The sequence below is a fragment of the Eucyclogobius newberryi genome, unplaced genomic scaffold, assembly GCF_026437365.1.
Source record: "Eucyclogobius newberryi isolate DKJ021-1_F unplaced genomic scaffold, fEucNew1.0.hap1 SCAF_5, whole genome shotgun sequence".
Classification (NCBI taxonomy): Eukaryota; Metazoa; Chordata; class Actinopteri; order Gobiiformes; family Gobiidae; genus Eucyclogobius; species Eucyclogobius newberryi.
The window spans coordinates 18,287,721-18,307,405 of record NW_027316167.1 but is presented as its reverse complement, the minus strand read 5'-3'; the positions used below and the strand labels follow the sequence as shown (position 1 = coordinate 18,307,405).

General features: G+C 38.0%; 3 protein-coding genes across 5 annotated transcripts in view; 1 reads left to right on the top strand and 2 right to left on the bottom strand.

Moving 5' to 3' along the window:
* Positions 1 to 19,685, top strand: part of sdhaf2 (succinate dehydrogenase complex assembly factor 2) — a 222,684-nt gene that overhangs the window by 75,040 nt on the left and 127,959 nt on the right. The gene's annotated exons all lie outside the window — the stretch shown is intronic.
* The window catches only part of syt7b (synaptotagmin VIIb), a 100,772-nt gene that overhangs the window by 69,727 nt on the left and 11,360 nt on the right, over positions 1 to 19,685 (bottom strand). The window lies entirely within an intron of this gene.
* The window catches only part of sord (sorbitol dehydrogenase), an 85,829-nt gene continuing 82,607 nt past the window's right edge, over positions 16,464 to 19,685 (bottom strand). The window contains exon 11 of the mRNA XM_072464889.1: positions 16,464 to 16,473. The gene's annotated coding sequence lies outside the window, so the exon portion shown is untranslated. The remainder of the gene's footprint in view (positions 16,474 to 19,685) is intronic.

The window sequence follows — 19,685 nt, the reverse complement described above, 5'->3', positions numbered from 1 at the left end:
GAAACAGTAGCTCATCTGATGGATTGCACCAGGCCTCACTGCCGTTAGCATCAACTTTGACAGCTCACTGCTGCAATTGCAGGAGCACACCTTTGTTAGATACTGACCAAACACCATGCGTGACATGTTGGCCCTGAGGGCAAAAAGCTCATTTGCTGCCTTGTATTTTCCACCTGCTAACAGGTGAAACAATATATTCTTCATCCGGCAGTAATTTCTTCACTGTTAATAAGGCCACAGCATAAATATCACCTAATAACTGTTACATTAAGACCTGAATTACATTGAGAAAAGAAAATCATGCTAATAAACGCAAGAGATTCTTCATTTGAATGTGACGACTGTGAACCTCCACAAACAAGATATAACTAAAGTTTAAAATTGTTAAACATGCAGCGCCATCTAAATTATTTTTAAAATGTTCTTTAAACTTGAGTCACAAATTAGCTGGAGAAATGCCAGCTCACATGGTGGTGGGTTCCTGTCTGCTGCATTAATAGTCTCAATATGGCCCACTTCAGAGCCTGGGTTCTCTGAAGTCTCATTTCAGATGAAAGTTTCAGGTCAAACGTGGACTGCTGCTCTATTTCAAAGCCCTTCTCACACATACACCCACCATAGACACTACACTATGTTTCAAAGGGCTGTACTAGAGATAGGATAGACAGGTTATCATAATGTGGAAATGACCAGGTGCTGCAAATGCGCAATGCACTATTTCTACATTTGAAAGCATTTGATGAGATGAGAGAGGAAATTGCCAGATTTGTGGTGGCCTCTGAGCAGAAAGCCATTACTGAGCTTTGAATAAAAACACCATTATGTGGCGACAGAAGAACTGCAGCAAAGAGACAAATACAACTGTATTTACGCAAACACAATCCAATGTGCCAGAAACAAACACACACATAAAAAAAAGTCCAGGTGTAAACGGACAGGCTACAGTATTGAAGTTGCTGCTTTGGTGCAATAGAGAGGCAATACAAGTTGTTCAAGGCCAAACATCTACAATAAATAAAGGCACATGGAGCTATTCAGAGAGTTGTGACTGGGCCAATACTGAGAAAAAATTGGTTCATGTTGGTAGGTTCCATACCAATATTGTTAAAACTGTCAAAGTGTTTTATAAATTATTCAAATTAAAGGTGCACTACGTAACTTTGCTCCATCATCGCCATCATCATGCAGTTTTTAAAGGGAAAAGTAACTACGTAATTTTGGTGTGAAATTATGGAAAAATAATTACCGTATTTTCCGCACTATAAGGCGCACTTAAAAGCCTTTAATGTCCTCAAAAACCGTCAGTGCGCTTTATAATCCAGTGTGCTTAATATATGGATTATTTCTGGTCGTGCTTACAGACCTCGAAGCAATTTTCGAGACACGAGACTCAGATTCACGTCTAGAAGCATGTTTATGGTACTCGGAACCGGAAGTCCCAACAACATGTATGCAAAGCATTCTGGGAACAGTAGTCTACCGCTACACACGGCGCTCGCGGCGCTCTGTCAAAATGTAAACTACATTATACGTCAGGCCCAACGCAGACACCTAAATAAAGGACCCCAAGAATCTTGGGCCAAGATGGCACCTGCCAAGAGACTATGGATTTATTATATTATCGCAAAAGACACGCTTACGACACAGACTTTAAACTCTGGGCTAAAGTATCAGTCAACTGTGGTCAGAGCTTTCACGAAGGCCGGAATCATCTTTATTAAGGATACAAGTGCAGACAGATGCCTAAGGGCAAAAAAAAACGAAAGCATATATCTTTTTTTTTTAAATATTATTTGGCATGCCCTGCGACAAGTTGGCCACTGTCCAGGGTGTACCCCGCCTAAGGCCCAAAGTCACTGGGATAGGCTCCAGTCACCCGCGACCCCGAAAGGGAACAAGCGGTAGAAAATGGATGGATGGATTATTTGGCATGTTTGGCGGGCCGGATTATAAAGACAAACTGGCCGTATGTGGCCCTTTTGTTCTTTAGCGGTAGCAGAGTGTTTTGATGTTGAACAATGAGTTGAACCCATTTAATAAAGCTCAACTGACTGACTTATCCGTCTGTTTTGTTTAGCTTAATGCGCTTTATAGACCGGTGCGCTTTATATATGAACAAGTATCCATAGTAGACCATTTATTGATGGTGCGCGTTATAATCCGGTGCACCTTTTCGTGCGCAAAATATGGTAAAACAACTTGTTGAATTCAGTCAGCAGATGATATTCTTGATTTCTGGCAGATTTTTGTATTAGCTTCCAATCTGGCCATGTCAATCATGTCTCAGAACAGAACAGGACAGCTTGTGATCTTAAAATGACCATGCACCATAAAACAGTACTTTTGGGTTTCTTTTATGCCCAATCTTGCTCCCTATATATCTTTCTGAACAATGTAGAGCCCCATTAACCCTGACAAAGGATCTATTTAAACATATTGTGTCTATTATTCTTGCGCAAAAACAGCTTAGCCATTAATTTCAGCGCTGTGTGGATTCAAGCCAAGAATCAAATAGTAATCTTCTCAGTGTAACATCGGATCGGCGATAAAATCAGTCTTACATCTCGGGCTCTTCCGCTGTCGGTCCACTTCTTATCTGATCTGTCTGTTTAGCTGGGTATCTTGCCTTCTCTCCTTTCTCTTTCAAAGGCAGATCCACGCATAAGGGCGCATAGAAAGATATATATAGTTCATATCACACAATAAAAAGAGATTGGTCTGGAGAGAGATTGTCATTATGACAGAAATAACGTTTATTAAGCGTTGATAACGGTACGAGATATAACATTCGTTCAAAATAACAGGCTCAGAGATCTTTATTAGGTTACACTGTACTCCACAAGCTCATTATCAAATACAGAGACTAATAGGGTTTATGTTCAATCCATACACATTTACAGTTTGTCAGATGACAAGCGTGAGCTGTAAGGTACATTAAAGGGAGACATTCTTTCTGCACAAGCAAGTATAATGTTCACTAATCACAAAACTTAACACCTGATTATTGCATATTTGAGTAATCCTAGTTACTAAGTTGCTTTGTTTTTTGTTTCCTTAGATTCAAATTATCAAATTTAATTTTAATTATTCATTATTTCAATGAGCTATTGCTGTTCCATGTATTTAGTTAGTTTCCAACACTGACTTCTATAAACTTCCACCACACATCGCATAAGCATTAAGGGCTCAAATTGACTACCTTGCCAAATTGATTTGGCTATTTCAGTTTTATATGCCTTAAGTTACAACTTCTGGAAAAGTTTACAGGAAGAAATTATATTAAGTGTGTGCTTTGCCAAAATTACATGGTGCATTATTGCTGATGCCAGGGGGCAGAACAGTAATTTCACCCATTTTCTCACAGTGAGTTCTAATAATAAGACTCAGCGGGGGTCCCAGGTAATAGCACCTAGTGTTTTCTGTCTGTGTGCTGTTACTTTACAATGGCCATATGACATATCGTATTTTACGGACTAAAAGTCGCACCTTTTTTCATAGTTTGGCCGGTGGTGCGACTTATAAGTGATATTATTAAAACATTGTTATATAATTTTGTCCATTATTTTCACATTGGCAACCACATTTCACACGTTGATTATTTTCACACTCAAGAGGGCGCTCAAGGCTCTAAGTGGCGCAGAAGAGGAACCTCCGGAGTTGGCGGAGTTGTTTTGGAAGTGAAACAGAGGAAGAAGAATGGAATGGATTTAGTAATTTTGGTGTAATACTGATGCTTTGGTAAACATACCTAAATTCTACTTTTTATTCATAAGGCCAATCACAGCAATTTGCAAAAAGATATTTAGTCATTTCTAGTTTGTGGCTCTGTGAGACGTGACTAAAGATAGAGGAAACAAGACACAAGTTCAAATGGGGCAGTGCGGGTCACTTTTACAGTGGAAACACCCCATGACCTTGCCGCGCTGTACCGCTCCGATGGAATTGTGGCTTATGCGATCACCTACTTTTGCACTCTGTACCTGCCTCTCTAGGGTCTGAGCAGGCAGCCGCCATCATATCAGTCTAATACCACCTTCAACTGTTTGCTTTTTGCTGACCCGTTAGTTGGATAAAAGCATTACGCCTGTGCTGCCGTGTCATCCATGCATGACGATGGGACAGATGCAGGACGCTCATGTCATCACACAAGGACGCCGTGTGACAGCTGTGCATTAGGAAATGGACTTGTGATGGACTCGGACACTCAACAGCCTCGGGACGCGTCCAGATGTCAGGCTGTCCCAACTTAGTGACACTGACAACAGTGAAGAGAAACGTCTTATGAAGAGGTATGCTTTGTACTCTGGTTTGCGTCCATTAAAAAGCACTCAGGACGCCCCTATAACCCAAAGTGGCAGTGTGTTGGTGGATACTGAGATGAAACACAGTGCAAGGTCAGGGAAGTATAAGGCACAATATGTCACTATTGTTTTCTGGAGCATAAGTATAACCACTATGCTAGGAAGTGACAGTCACTTCCTAGCCCAACTTTTTTTTTTTTTAATCTATTTCATCTATAATAAAAATAACAATGGTGCACTATTCATGCCATAGAACAAATGTGGAAAACACGTTGGCCTAACACTACAATATCAAGCATCACATCTGGATAGAGTACATCAAATTGCAGAAACATTGAACATCAAGGAGTCTGACAACCTAAAGCTACACCTTGATGAAAATTAGGGGACGCTATTATCACATGCTAGCTGACAACACTGTAAAGGAAGTCTGCGAAGAAATACAGTGCCTCTCAAACTGTCCCAAACTGCCACATATTCCTCTGAGGGTAAACAAGCATCTTCTGGGCAAGGACGTTGGTTTTGCTCACATTTTAGTCCAGGATAATCAAGGCAATCAGTGATTGACCAATAAAATCTAAAATTACCGTGTGTCACAACTATACTTAAATTGTTCTGAAATATATCCAACTAAGCCCGTTTTCCCACTTCTGCTCCGGAAGCTTGGCTGGAAGTCACGGTGTCTTTTAGTGGCATCTACAGGCCGCTGAGTAGTACTGCGGGAAGTTTGGTTCTTCTTCTCCCGCCCCTTTTCAGGGTTTGGAGGAACAAGCGGCATACACACATACAGTGCATATATGATTTAAATTTCAGTTGGATGTGGTGATGTAAATTCCCTTTGATTCTTCTAATAAAAAGAAAACTGTTTCTCAATGTCACTCTGACACAGGGTTGCCAGGCTTCAGTGACCAAACCAACACACGAAAAAAATATTTCCAATGTATTTTTGTAAGTAGTTCTCCTTTGATGACACAAACGTCCCCCTTGTCTCTCTCACGCACAAAGAGAAGCTCCACAGTGCGCTGATAACTTCGAATTTGATTTGATTTGAGAAAATGTATTTGAAAGCATTCTAAAAAATTATAATTTTATCCCTGGCCCCAAAGCCGCCCAATTCTGTGGGAAAACTGCAGATCTGTGAACACTGATCCGACAATTAATTAGATATGTTTTACACTTTTCAAACAGTATCTGCATTTATCCACAAAAGAAGTCTTCACTGTATAACGTCTCATATTTCTTGACTAGACACTTGAGTCCTGATCCTTTCCTTCAGCTGATTCACCTCTTGGCATTTCATATTAGCTTTGTAGGTTTATAGCAGTCAGTGCCTGCTATTGGTTAAAAGCCACTTGGGCGTGTGCCAACAGGCTTTTAATAGCAGCTGCAGTTGGATAAGATGGAGAGAGAGGAAGCATTGAAGACTTTATCTGGTCTTTGTTTTACTGGTGAAAGATTTACTGGTCAACTATCTGACTGTTTACACCTCTACCCACATTGAGGATGTATAAATAACAGAACAAGATCTAGCACTTTCAAATAAGTGGCAAAAGCCCTGTGGATCCTGAGTAATTAGAAACCAACAAATTGATAATACTCAGCCCTCACTTGAGTATAAACATTTCTAATGATTTGCAGAGTTCATGCAGAGTTCATGCGCACTGGTAAAAGCAATAATGTCATTTTAAACAATAACGGAATCTCATAACACCATAAAAAAAAATTCAATAAAGAGCTGGCTTTTTATTATTTGTCAACCTGTTCTGCTTTATGACATTTCCAATTGAGTTAAGTAGAAATTGTATGACATTTGAGAATTTATTATATTTTATTATAACAAATGGTTGCCAATAGTAAGGACTGCACGACGATTCAGCAAACCACAGAGAAATGTGCTTATCTATAAACTACACTGTAATTTTTTTGCACCTGATGACATTACTTAGTGCTAGTCACAAAATGATTAAATGGCTTTGTAACAGTTTGAGAATAAAATGTGAATACTACGTCACATTTTTCATACTGGATGAGCAGAAAAGAAAAGAAAAGTCAAGTTAATAAATTTAGGGTAAATTTCTGCCAAATGGAGGACCTTGGTGCTCAACACTTTTGGGATATATGCAGGACAAAGAGAATAACTAAGCGCTAAGTAACCAATAACTTGTTCTGTTACATATTCAGTAGCGTGTGGTCAGAGCAATCAAGGCAAGTAGTCATTGACCAACAAAATATGTCCAAAATATATCCAAATAATCCACTTCTGCTGCGGCAGCTTGGCTGGAAATTACTGTGTCTTTTAGTGGCCACAACAGGCTGCTCTGAGCAGTACTGCGGGAACCCCCCCCCCCCTTTTTTTTTGGCTCTGACCATGTTCAGAGGCCTGTTGGTCCGTGTACCTGCTGGCCATTTAATTTTGTTTTGAAATGGGAAATCCAAAATCAGAAAATAACCGGTTTACCGTTTTTAATTTTAGGTTTTTAAAATAAAAACGAGAACGACCCATTTCCCGTTTTCTGATCCCAAAACAAAATAGAAAAGAGGGAAACCTGTTTTTCATTTTTGTTTTTTAAAACAAAAAACATGTCATTATTTGATTTTACACTGTAAATCAAGCTCCGTGGGAAGTGCCCAGCAAATTTTGCTCCTGATCCCAGAGGCCAGAAGCTGTGCCTCTGGGGGCAGTGCAGAGACAATGCCAATAAGAGGGACAGGTCTCTGGGCATGCATGTATGCGCCAGTTTACCCCGAGAAGTGAGAGGCTGAGCCTGATCGCTGTTTGAGGTTGCGCCTCTCTGGCTCCGGGGCTGATGACAGCCCTGGCTCACAGTGAAAAGCAGTGCTTCCCTCTCCACTTGGACTGAACATGCAGGTGGCTGCTGTTACACTGCTGCCTTGTAACAGACAGCAGGATTTTAAGAAACATTTGCATGTTGTCATCCATGGGATTTGTGTGGATACATTTTTCAAGAGCACGAGAACATTCACAAGCAAATACAGTCTTGAGCATGTCCTGCCCTCCTCCTGGTTCAGTCTGTTCAGTCTACGGGGATAAATCTGGTTTAGGCCCGGCTTTGTCTTGGTTTAAAGACAAGCCTGACATTGCCTTAAAGGCCAGCCCGAAAATAAGCCTTTGGTTATTGTATCAACTATTCTGCAAACAAAATAAAAATATTTACAAAAACTCAGACCTTGCAGTGAGCAGTAGGTGTTTCCGTTCCAGGATGGAGCACTGCAAATGTTTAAGTCTTGGAAACTTCACAGACTGGCTTCATATTTGCCAACCTCATTTCCATGAATATACCTTTTTCATGACCTCGTCCACCCAACTTGCTACTTCCTCTCCTCATTTCCATTTGAGTTTTGCGCCAGCTGGCTTTCCTCAGTGCACTTAGTTATATGTTGGTTCCTAAGACGTGCCCTCTGAGTTTGAGAGTCTTATTGAGTTATTTAATCGTTCCAAATCCCCAAAGAGGCTTGAGGAGTTTAAAGACGTAACGCTGTTCTCATTTTTGACAATAATTTAGAGTGAAATTTACCAGAGTGTTTACAAAAAGCTGATTTAAAGGGTGACCTTACAAATATGACAGTAAACTGCACCATGGTAAATGCTGAATGGGCTGTTAGGACTTAAGTGTAGGTTATTATGTGGGGGAGTCCTACGATGTACAATGTACAAGATTAAAGGGTACAAGTTTAAAGGTACAAGTTTACTCAAAGTTGTATTTTGGATGGATGTTTACGTACGGTATTCTTTGATTGTTTTGCAATTGAAGATTGTGTGCACAAAAAATCCTGTTATCATCTTAACCCTATCCCCACCCACTTCCTTGTACTCAGTTGTGATTATTTTACAAATTTCATTATTATTAAAAAAAAAAAAAAAAAAAATGAAATGATCTATTGCTTGTTACGATAAAACATCATTATGAAGAGGCGGGGCTTAGCAGATCTGCAGTTTTGAACAAGAAGTCAATTAACATGTTGTCAATAATGCGGTTTACAATGAACAAATTGTAATATGATGATCATTATGTTATGGTTCAATACCAATTACCTGAAAGAAGCATAATATGTCTCATTTAAGACTGATCAGGGATAACAATAAGGTCACTTTGTCTAGCCAGTATTTCAGTATAGGTTCATTTGTCAGAGGATGTAAAATTGGCCGAGCCAATCGATTTTTAAAGATAAAAATAAATAAATACAATCTTGGCTGCACAACTTAGGCAGAGTATCTCCAAATTGCATCTCAATTGTAGAAAGTGAAGGCTGGCTTGTGTGGTCCAATTAAATGGATGTCAAATAGCTGGATAAGTCGGAAAAGTAATCAAAGCTGGTTTTGCTATGCTAGTTGCATCTTGTTCCAATGGTCATTTATTTTTAGGGGGGCTCACTTAATTTTTCTTAGTGTTAATTTAGCTATCATCTAGTTTGTAGGTTTAACTTATTTTTTTATTTTTAGCTTGTCCTGGTTTACCCTTGGTGTCCCTACATGTTTTAACAGTTAGATACCTACTTATTTATGCCCCCACATTAAGCAGAAATCAGTCAGCAGGCCAGATAGCTCTTATTAATCAAGTTGACAACATGCAATTTGGCTAACCAACCATTAGTAATATTTCTGCTCCTGGATCTCCCACAACATTAGCAAAAATCATTTGGACTATATTTACATTTGGATAATTTCTTGCGTGTCATGTTGATATACATCAGTTTTAATAATGATTGCGCTGCTTTAATGTGAAATCTCACTCACCCAGTCCTTAACTGTTCATTCATCCACAAAACTCAATGGTCGTCCTGTTACAGACCCTTAAATCCTTTCATTCATGTCATCCCAGCTGAGTGCTATTCTTGTTTGACTGTTATCAATCAATGCAATGTAATGATTGTTGAGTCGATTCATGTTCCTCCTTCTGTGTCGTTTGGGTGTTTGGTGTGCGCTGGTTTCCTTTGGGTGCTGACTGCTAGAAAAATTTAGCGATGCATCATCAACTTCAGCTCATATCCGTCAATTTTCCACCTCCCGACTGCCACTATGATCTTATTGTGTTTCATTGTGAATCTAAGACACCTGCGCCAGAGCCCTCTAAACCAAACAGCTCAGCGCTACTACTTTTTGACAAGCTTTAGTAGAAAAAGCTTCAGTTGTAGTCATCTGGACTCAGTTTGAAAAAATAGACGTTTCGACTCTCATCCAAGAGTCATTGTCAATAAAAGAATTTAGATCGAGAACTCCGATATTAATACTGTTCTGTGGTAAGACCCGCCCATTGGGAGGAGCCTTCCTGAAGTAGAAAGAGTTGTTTGTTTCAACAGAAACTTTCCCCTTGTATCTACCGAGCTAGCCTATTCAGAATTTTAATGGCCTATTAGAATCCTCTTTGTCTTTGTGAGACCCTGGCTCAACCACCCTGAGTACCTGATTAGCATCTAAATGTCCTGGTCCTGGTCCTCTACCTTTCCAGGGGTTCAGTAACCCATTATAAATAACAGGAAGATTAAACCTTAGCCCTCCATTTCTGTTTAAAGAAGGTCTTTCTTTTTTAACAAAAATAGCTTCCTTGACTCCTCTTTCAAACCATCTTTTCTCCCTGCTTAAAACCTTCACCTCACCGTCTTCAAACGAGTGATTAGAGGCTTCAAGATGGAGATGCACGGCGCTCTGTGGTCCTGAACTTGTATTTCTTCTGTGCTGATAGAGCCTCTTGTGTAGAGGCTGTTTAGTCTCACCTATGTACCGTTCTTTACAGCTTTCTTCACTGCATTGGATCGAATAATCTACATTGCTCTGTTTTTGAGTCGGCAACTTGTCCTTAGGGTGAACCAGTTTTTGTCTTAAAGTGTTTCCTGGTTTAAAATAAACAGGGACTTCGTGTTGTCTAAAAATTCTCTGCAGTTTTTCCGACAGGCCAGAGACATAAGGGATAGAAACACCCTTCCTTCTCTGTTCAGTTTCCCTTTTGTCCTGTTTCTTGGTTCTCTTCACTCTGTTGCAGGGTTTTAAGCAGGGAGAAAAGATGGTTTGAAAGAGGAGTCAAGGAAGTTATTTTTGTTAAAAAAGAAAGACCTTCTTTAAACAGAAATGGAGGGCTAAGGTTTAATCTTCCTGTTATTTATAATGGGTTACTGAACCACTGGAAAGGTAGAGGACCAGGACAAGGACATTTAGATGCTAATCAGGTACTCAGGGTGGTTGAGCCAGGGTCTCACAAAGACAAAGAGGATTCTAATAGGCCATTAAGATTCTGAATAGGCTAGCTCGGTAGATACAAGGGGGGAGTTTCTGTTGAAACAAACAACTCCTTCTACTTCAGGAAGGCTCCTCCCAATGGGCGGGTCTTACCACAGAACAGTATTAATATCGGAGTTCTCGATCTAAATTCTTTTATTGACAATGACTCTTGGATGAGAGTCGAAACGTCTATTTTTTCAAACTGAGTCCAGATGACTACAACTGAAGCTTTTTCTACTATGGAACACGCCTGGACGAATGAGGGATTACACCGACCTAAAAATGCTTAGCTTTTGAGAAAGCTACCAACACATTTTACTGTTAGCTCTGTTAAATGCTGCTGCACTCAAATGAAGCGTGAAATTTGAGAGATTGTGATTGTAGATTTTTTGATGATACAATTTAAGAGTTTTTCGGTTAGTGTTACATCCCTTGTGAGACAGCTAAAATGTACGTTTATCAAGGCAATAAAACATCTTTAATTACAAAATAGATACTATGGAACATTTCAGGTAAAGCAATAACATTTCCTTGGTCCCTGCGCCAGAAAAGTTACATAGTGTACATTTTGAAACAAAACAGAAGTGTCCAGATTCTCCAGTGAAATGGAATGCTGTGATAGAAAGATGTTGGCAGCAGCAGCAGTGTGAAGTGTGACCTCCATCAGTCAGGCTCGTGTCATGAAGTTGGTTTACTGCATTTCATTCCTTACTCCCCTTTGGATAGAGATGGTTTTGGAGATGCCCAGTTGAGCTGTTTCATTGTTCAACTATTTCCAAGCTTGGTTCTTCTGCTTTTAATGCCTGAACAGAAGATGTGCAATGCAAAGATCTGTCCCTTATTTGAAAGTTTACAGTACAATCAGCTCTTTTTGTAGGATTTTCTACAATATTTTTTTTTAATTCAATATTCAAATTTTGCATATCTTCAAAACAACATTCACAATATCATAAACATTTCAATATATTGGCCATCTCTAATCTATAATTATTGCAATTAGATTTGGGGCTTTTTTATTGCCCAGGAGCATTACACTTTGACCGACATAGTTGAACAACTCTGGGGGATTTAAAACTGAACTAGCCAACAATAAACCAAGACTAGAACGGGATGAAACCAAGTCTGCCTCAGGATGTTAAAAGGAGAATGGCTACACGTCTTAAATATTAGGAAAAGAAGGCTGTGTTTTGTGATTCAGTATATGGTATAAAAAGTTAATCCACATTGTCAGTTCTTTGTGCAAATTCTACCAAATAGAGCAGATCTTTTTAAAAATACAATTATCTTTTCATTGTCGGAGAGGTGTTCAGGGAGTTCAAGACTTCATAAGACTACATGCTGCGCTATCTTCCCCTGCAATCTAAGGTATTAAGACCACCAGGGCTGTTAACCGTGCTCTATTTCAATACAATTATAGCGAGGTATGGACTGTACGGTAATTTGGGCCACAGTGGAGAATTACTTCTGTTTCAGACAATAGACTGGTGATTGGACCGTTGCAGGCGGGTCACTCACAGGACAGTAGACTATACGGAGAAGCAGACAGTCCGCCACACTGACCTCATTCACTGCGCAAGTGTAATTACCAGAAGATATGTGTCACAATGATCCCACTTTCCTCCTGGAGAAAAGGAACTAGGTCATTCACACCATTAATATAGTTTCTCCTACAGGTGAAGTTGCTGGTGTTGAATTGCTTATGAGGTAACCGCAATATCAATAATATGCAAGAATGAAAAGTTATTATTACAACACAATGTAGGGGGGAGATATATTAAAACATGTATATCATAATTGCTGCCATTAATTCCAAATAAAAAAAACTATTGAGCAAATTGTCTAAGTACAGTAAAAAAATATTTAATAAGCTGCAAACAGTGACGATTACACAAAGAAAGAAACACTATAAAGGGATGTTGTTGTTGCATTTTTGTGGTAAATTGTATGGGTCAATTCACATTTTGTGCAATACTTGAACCTTTTACATGTAACAATAATGTAAAAAATATATATATTGCTTGTTTTTACAATATTATAGTTAGGAGAGATATTTTAAAACATTTAAATATCACAATTGATGCTTTAAAGGGATGCAAAATTAGACTATTGTACGGAGCCCCGCAAGTGACATAAATGAAAAAAAAAAAAAAAAAAAATCCTTTTTTTTTTAAATTATCACGTTGCCACGAGATACGTGATGATTATCTCGTGGGAACGATAATTATCTCGTGGGAACGTGATAATTAAAAAAAAAAAAAAAAATTCTGTGAAAAAAAAGTATATATATATTTTTTAATCACGTGATCATTTATGTATGGCAGGTGACCTCTTGGTAGCGCTCTTTAATAGTATATACGGTAAGTGTGTGAAAAAGCGTAAAAGATACCAGAATGCAGGACACAATGGACCGTGACTCCAAAATCAAACATTATTTTATGCTGGGGATGAGCTACGACGATATATTGGCCACACTTGCTTTGGATGGTAATATTTTGAGCAAAAGACATTTGATGAGAATAATACAAACGCATGGACTCTACCGTCGTCAGTATGCTAACTTCGAGCTTGTTGTTAGCTTCATACTTAATCAATCCGCGTCAGGAAGGAAGACGTGAGGTTACTGCTTTCGCTCCTAGATCCTGTCAACGTCCAGGCTCGTCAGAGAAGACGTCTCATACGGCGACGCTATTTTTCACGAGGGCCTAACTTTATATGGCATGCTGATTCTTATGACAAGCTGAAGCCTTATGGGATTTGCATCAATGGATGTATAGATGGATGTGTGGATCTAGGAGCGAAAGCAGTAACCTCACGTCTTCCTTCCTGACGCGGATAACATGCTCCAAACACTTAGCACCGATAACCATTGAGTCTCCCCGGCCCTTCCAATTGATTAAGTATGAAGCTAACAACAAGCTCGAAGTTAGCATACTGACGACGGTAGAGTCCATGCGTTTGTAATATTCTCATCAAATGTCTTTGCTCAAAATATTACCATCCAAAGCAAGTGTGGCCAATATATCGTCTATTGTCGTAGCTCATCCCCAGCATAAAATAATGTTTGATTTTGGAGTCACGGTCCATTGTGTCCTGCATTCTGGTATCTTTTATGCTTTTTATTATCACGTTCCCACGAGATAATTATCACGTTAACGTTCGCGTGGATCCGAGATGCGGGATCACATGACCAAAGAGATTTTAGCACGGAGCACAATCTGCGCTTTGGCTGCTTTTACCATTATGCGCCCCAGCAGACATTAAACCGGGACACGGGACGTAAACAATCGGGGCTGTCCCAGGTAAATCGGGACGTCTGGTCATAGCTATGCGGGATGCACACGGCGGCATTTGAAGGATTTGATGACGAGGAATGAACTGAAAAAGTGAGTGTATTGTGATGTTTTTTACGTGTTGCATCTCAACGAGGCTGGGAGTTGTTGTGAATACGCTAACGTGTCTTTTAGCGGTAGCAAGAGTGTGTTCTGTGTTTGTATTTTACGTGTTTACAAGTGATCTTGACTGAGAATTGATTTGGATATGCTAACGTGTCTGTTAGCGATAGCAGAGTGTGTTTTGATGTTGAACAATGTTGATCTGAATGAGTTGAACGCGTTTCATAAAGCTCAACTGACCGTCTGTTTTGTTTATCTTATGCGCTTTATCGTCCGGTGCGCTTTATGTATGGACCAGTACACATGGTACACAAATAGCTGATGGTGCACTTAATAATCCGATGCGCCTTTTTGTGCGCAAAATACAGTATTAGTTTTAAAGATTTTTGCCAGCTGCGCCTTTAAGTGGTTTGTCTCTAATCGACACTATGTTCAATAGACAATGTGACATAGAGCTTCAATTTAACTTGGCAGATCAAATTGCAAATGTGGGAAGGCATCAATTGGGCTGTTCATAAATCAATCCATTAGAAAAACACGTATACATTAATAAAATATCAATACAATGCAAATGTTTCATTATAATACACATAAAAGTTGACACTTTAAAAAGAGGTTTAAAAAGTATAAGTATAAGTATTCGTTAAGGCATTGATTAATACTTTTCTTCAGGGATAAGCAACCAAAATCTCCAATATTAATACCAAGGACACAGCCTTTAGAACGCCTTCAATGTTGTACTGTATAATTATAATTCAAAGTTGGGTAGCATTAAATCTTTTAAGGAGCATTACCATACTGTACCTGCAATATGTTTTTACTTCTAAATCGGGTTGAACTGATTTGCACATTGTGGCTTTCTGTTTTATTGAACTTGTAAATATTGCAGTGAACCCTAATTGCAGCTTTAAGCAAGTGATCTGTATTTGTTTGAGACATGTAGCCTGCTGAACGTATAATTATTAAAGGTAGACTGTTTGAACATTGTAAACGGACCACAATCCCATGCCATGATTAATTTAGCCCCTTCTCTCTAATAAGTCATATCTAATTCATGGGAGAAGTCAAGCCTTTTCCACTAAGCCTAATGTGCAACTAATGTGCAATGGCCAGAGGTAAAGACAAAATGAACCTACAGATCTCGCCTTTAAATTTAGATATTCATGGTGATTTGGAATCGAGATTACCACCAGCTCCAAAAGCTTTTGCACTGACCTTGTTCTCTTTGTTTTTTGCTATCTACAAATCCCATAAAAGGCTGTTCAAATTCACAATATCCTCAATCTATTTTTTCTAAGTTGAATAAAACTAGAGAAATTGGTTTACATTGATCTTAGAATAAATCACACCTTTAAGACACAAAGCAAAAATAAAGATCGCAATAGAGGTTTGTTTTTCTTTCCATGGATGAGTAAAAAATACCCTTCGGTCTGTTTTGTCTGTATAAATAAAGAAATACCTTCAGAAATATTTAAGTCAATGTCAGCAATTTTTCATTATTCATAATGCAAGGTTTCTCTGTCCATACCAGTAATCCCAAGTATGAACTTGTTGGAGAATATTTTCAAACATTACTTTATGTTTGTTGTTGGTAAAATGTGTGCTTTGCTTTATTTATAGGCTATTTAAAAGAAAAGTGAAACACAAAAAAAGTGTGAGTGGCAAACACTTCACTACAAAAATGAGTAATGGCTGAAAATGGGGCTGTGCTGCATAATAACTTATCATTAAGAAAACAATAATTATACCAACAATAACACACAATACAACTTTTAAAAGGTTTTTTTTTGTGTTAGTCTGTTATCAAGTTTGGATGGGTGTTTCTTTGGCCGGAAACTTTTACAGCCAATTGAAAGTAAATGGATCAAGATTATACAGACACCAAAAAATATATAAATATTATTTTTAATCTTGATCCATTTCACTGGTAATACAGGATTTCAGGCAATAATTGTTTAATATTAAATATTAAACAATTATTGCCTGAAATCCTGTATTACCAGTGACGACTCTTTCTACCAGAGTGTGGATGACTGAAGCTGGATGATGACACGGGTTGTAACTTATTTATGGTTTGAGGGGATTTGAGCAGCAGCATTACGCAAGCAATAATATTTCAGTTTGTTGTGCGCTTTCAAAGACCGGGTATCCCAGACCGGTTCACATTGCGACGCCTCAGGCTGCTTCTGTTAATGGCGGTCTGCCTCTCCATGCAGAGGTCCCGGATCGCAGGTGTCCGCAGCTGAGGTCATCCAAACATAACACATGTTTTTCTTACCTGAATTATACTTTTCTTCATAAGGTCCCAGCAATTCATTAAAAGACGTCTAGTTACTCCACTAAAACTGTGAGACGTGGATAAAGCAAGAATAAACAAGACAAAACTTTCAGTTTGTCATCCATTTCTTCAGCATTTATTTCACATCTACTTTGATTTCACCTGAATTTGCATTCTCTCTTGTCCAATCAGCTCGCGCTAAAGCGTTTCAGGTCCAGCACGCTCTGGAATCCTCTGCACAGTGGAAACACCACAGGACCATCCTGTACCGCTTTAGTGTCCGAATAACATTTTTGACCATGACATATACAGACCTATTATTATAAATGGAAAAAGCTGTTTGAATAATTGATGTTTCATTGTGCATTTTTATTATAGCAACATTTCAGAAGAAATATATCACACAACTTTTTGAGGCCTATTTAAGTTGACATATGCTTTATATATAAAAATGAAAAAAAGTAGAAAAGCAGAAAGTACTGCCACTACTGCTACTACTTTTTTATTTTATATTTGTAACATTTGTGCTGCAGAAGGTAGAATCTTTTGATTCTTTTGACATATCAGTAGATGGAACGTAGGCAGTGGTGGCAGCAATGCATTAAATATTCACCATTTTGCTTTGAATCCTCACATGCTACAAGTCTGCTTGTGCCTCTCAAAATAACAGAATATAGGCAGAATCTTTAGAGAAGAGTGTTGAAGCAGTAGTGTTAGTACTTTCTCCTTTGTGTATTGAATATAAAGTAACCATACATTTTAATGAACTTACAGCCTGCCACATAAACAAAACTAAATTTAAGTGTAATAAAAAAGCCCAATATAATACATGATTTATTGTATAGTAAATCATTATTATCCTTCTGCAGTGGGAATTAAAAAAGGCACCTCACAAGTGCAAGTAAATCTACAAATGGTAAATATTGAGCCCAAAAATATTGTGTATCTTTCATTTAATGATAAGTCAACATAGTAATTATCATCAATAATCAATACTATAATGGTCATCCAAACATTATATAATTTGTCCTTCCCAAATAGAAATCCATACTACCTCTGGGTAAACTGTGATAAATCAACGTGAGTGACTCTTTTGTATTAAATTGAATAGGTCCTTTAGCTTAGCCTTGAACACTCTGCACTGCTGCCATGTGACATCTGTGAAAGTGGATGCAAAGCAAACAGAAGCTCTTCCTGCCTTTTTACCATTCTCCTGCTGTGTCTCTCTGCATTGTCCTCTGTCATCCACATTAGCCCGCTGACGCTACACTCTTGTGGTTTGCCAGTCCTCACTCCTGCTCCCTCCTGCTCCCCCCGTGCTATTTTTTGCCATTTGTCTTCAGCAGTGAACGTCTTATTTGTGATCCACGCCGAGAGCCTGACACAAAATCTGGGGCGTATCAAAACCAAGCGATTACAATACAGGCCAACATGCAGATAACGACACGGAAAAACAGACCTCCAAGAAGTACATGTGGATCATTTACGAACAATTATCATTATTTTTTTAGTTTAATTTGGTCACATATATTGAGATTTGATTCTACTTTATACTTTACTGTAATAATAGTGTGTGTGAAACCATTTGTAATTCACAGAAAGCAAAAGGAAACTGAACAATAACAGACGCAAAGTACATTATTGTCACAAGAGTTACACAAGATATGAGAGTTACACATTTAAACTTATTTTTTACAGTGGAAGAGAGTGGTACAACATTCAAGTTCATCTGTGCTGTTCCTAACGCTTGACATGTACTTAATTTCAATCTTTTGATAAATAATCGCTTAATTATAATGTGAAAATGTGATTGCTCTTATTGGTTTTGTGTTAGTCTTATACGATTTGTCCCATACCTCAATAAAATAGGTTATGTAATGAGTTATATATACAGTATACAGTATCCCAAAGCAAGATCCTAGTTTATGATTTCTGTTTACAGCAATAAACCACTTTCTGATTGTTTCTGATTCATCTACTACTTTGGTTGATTTGTTTCTGGTTTATTTGGGATTTCAAATTCAAGTTATGGTCTATAATTACTAGTGGCGTATTGTTAAGCATAATTTGTACAATATTTGTTGTTTTGAAAATATAATTAATTTGCTCCCTCTCCACCATTTGTAAAAGCTTCTTCACCTGAACAATAAAGTGTAGTTCCATCTGCAAAAAGGACATAATTTAATAACAATCTTGATAAATTAAATAAATCATTGGTGAAAAGAATAAAAAGCTTCGGCCCAAGTGTTGATCCTTGTGGAATTCCACAGGTCAGTTTTAGCATTTCAGACTTTTCATCATTTATTTGGACATACTGAGTCTGTTATGTAGGTAGTTGTGCAGCCATGAATGTACAGTTCCTCAAAATCTGTATTTTTCCAATTTATATAATAGTATATTATGATCTTGAGTATCAGAAACCTTCTTGAGAACAATAAAGATGCCGAGACAGTATTTCTTAGAATCAATTGATGTGGATCTGGACATTTTAAATGATTTGTTACAGATATGTGCTGAAAGTTCTAAAGTGTTTCATGGTGTTCTTTATTAAATGTATGTCAATGCTAGTAGCATCTTTAGATGTTTTTTATTGAAATAACAATTTAACTATATTTCACTTGTAGGACTAAGATGGAAATGAGCAGTTTTCTGGTGACTGCATCAGATGGAAATGAGTTTTCATGGACGTCAAAGGCTTTCGATAAATTGATTCCCATATTAATAAAATAATTCTTAAACTCATTTACAATTTCTTTTATGGTTTCAAGTCAGGTGTTATTGCCCATAAAACAATTTGGAAGTTCTTGTTTTTTGTTTCTCTTTTTCATCACTCTATTAGGTAATCACTTTCCATGTTCTCTTTATATTTTCTTTTTGCTCCTCACTTCAGACAAATAATCCTTTTAACTGTTTCTCAAGGTGCTTAACATTTTATTTTTGTACTTTTAATATTGCATTTCCAATTTGTTCTGTTTCTTCTTACATGCATTTTCTAGCCTTTTAGTTATACTCTGCTTTTTTTCATAATTTCAGATTTTCCTTAACCTTTTGCAATGAGCAATGGCTGTTATACATTTCAATGTATCTCGCCGACGTATAGTTCAAGTTTTGTTTGCATAAGTCTTCCTTAAAATTATTTAATGTTTGGGATGTTAATCGTCTTCTAACTTTAAATGTTAGATCACTTTGGAAGACAGCAAATACTGGAAGGATCAGGAGAGCGCCGACTATTTTAACCTCTATCTTACCAGAAAATATATTATCTATTAAAATTGGGGTGTCAGCGGTAATCCTGCTACGTTTATCAATATTTCGGATATTAGACGCACATCATAGTTATAAAATCAGCAGCAGTTCTCTCGTGGGCAGATGCAGTCAATAAATGTATATTAAAAGCTTCACATACCATTTGTTCCTTAGCAAATCAATTAGAGATCAACCGATATGGCATTTTTCATTGCAGATACTGGTATTTTAGA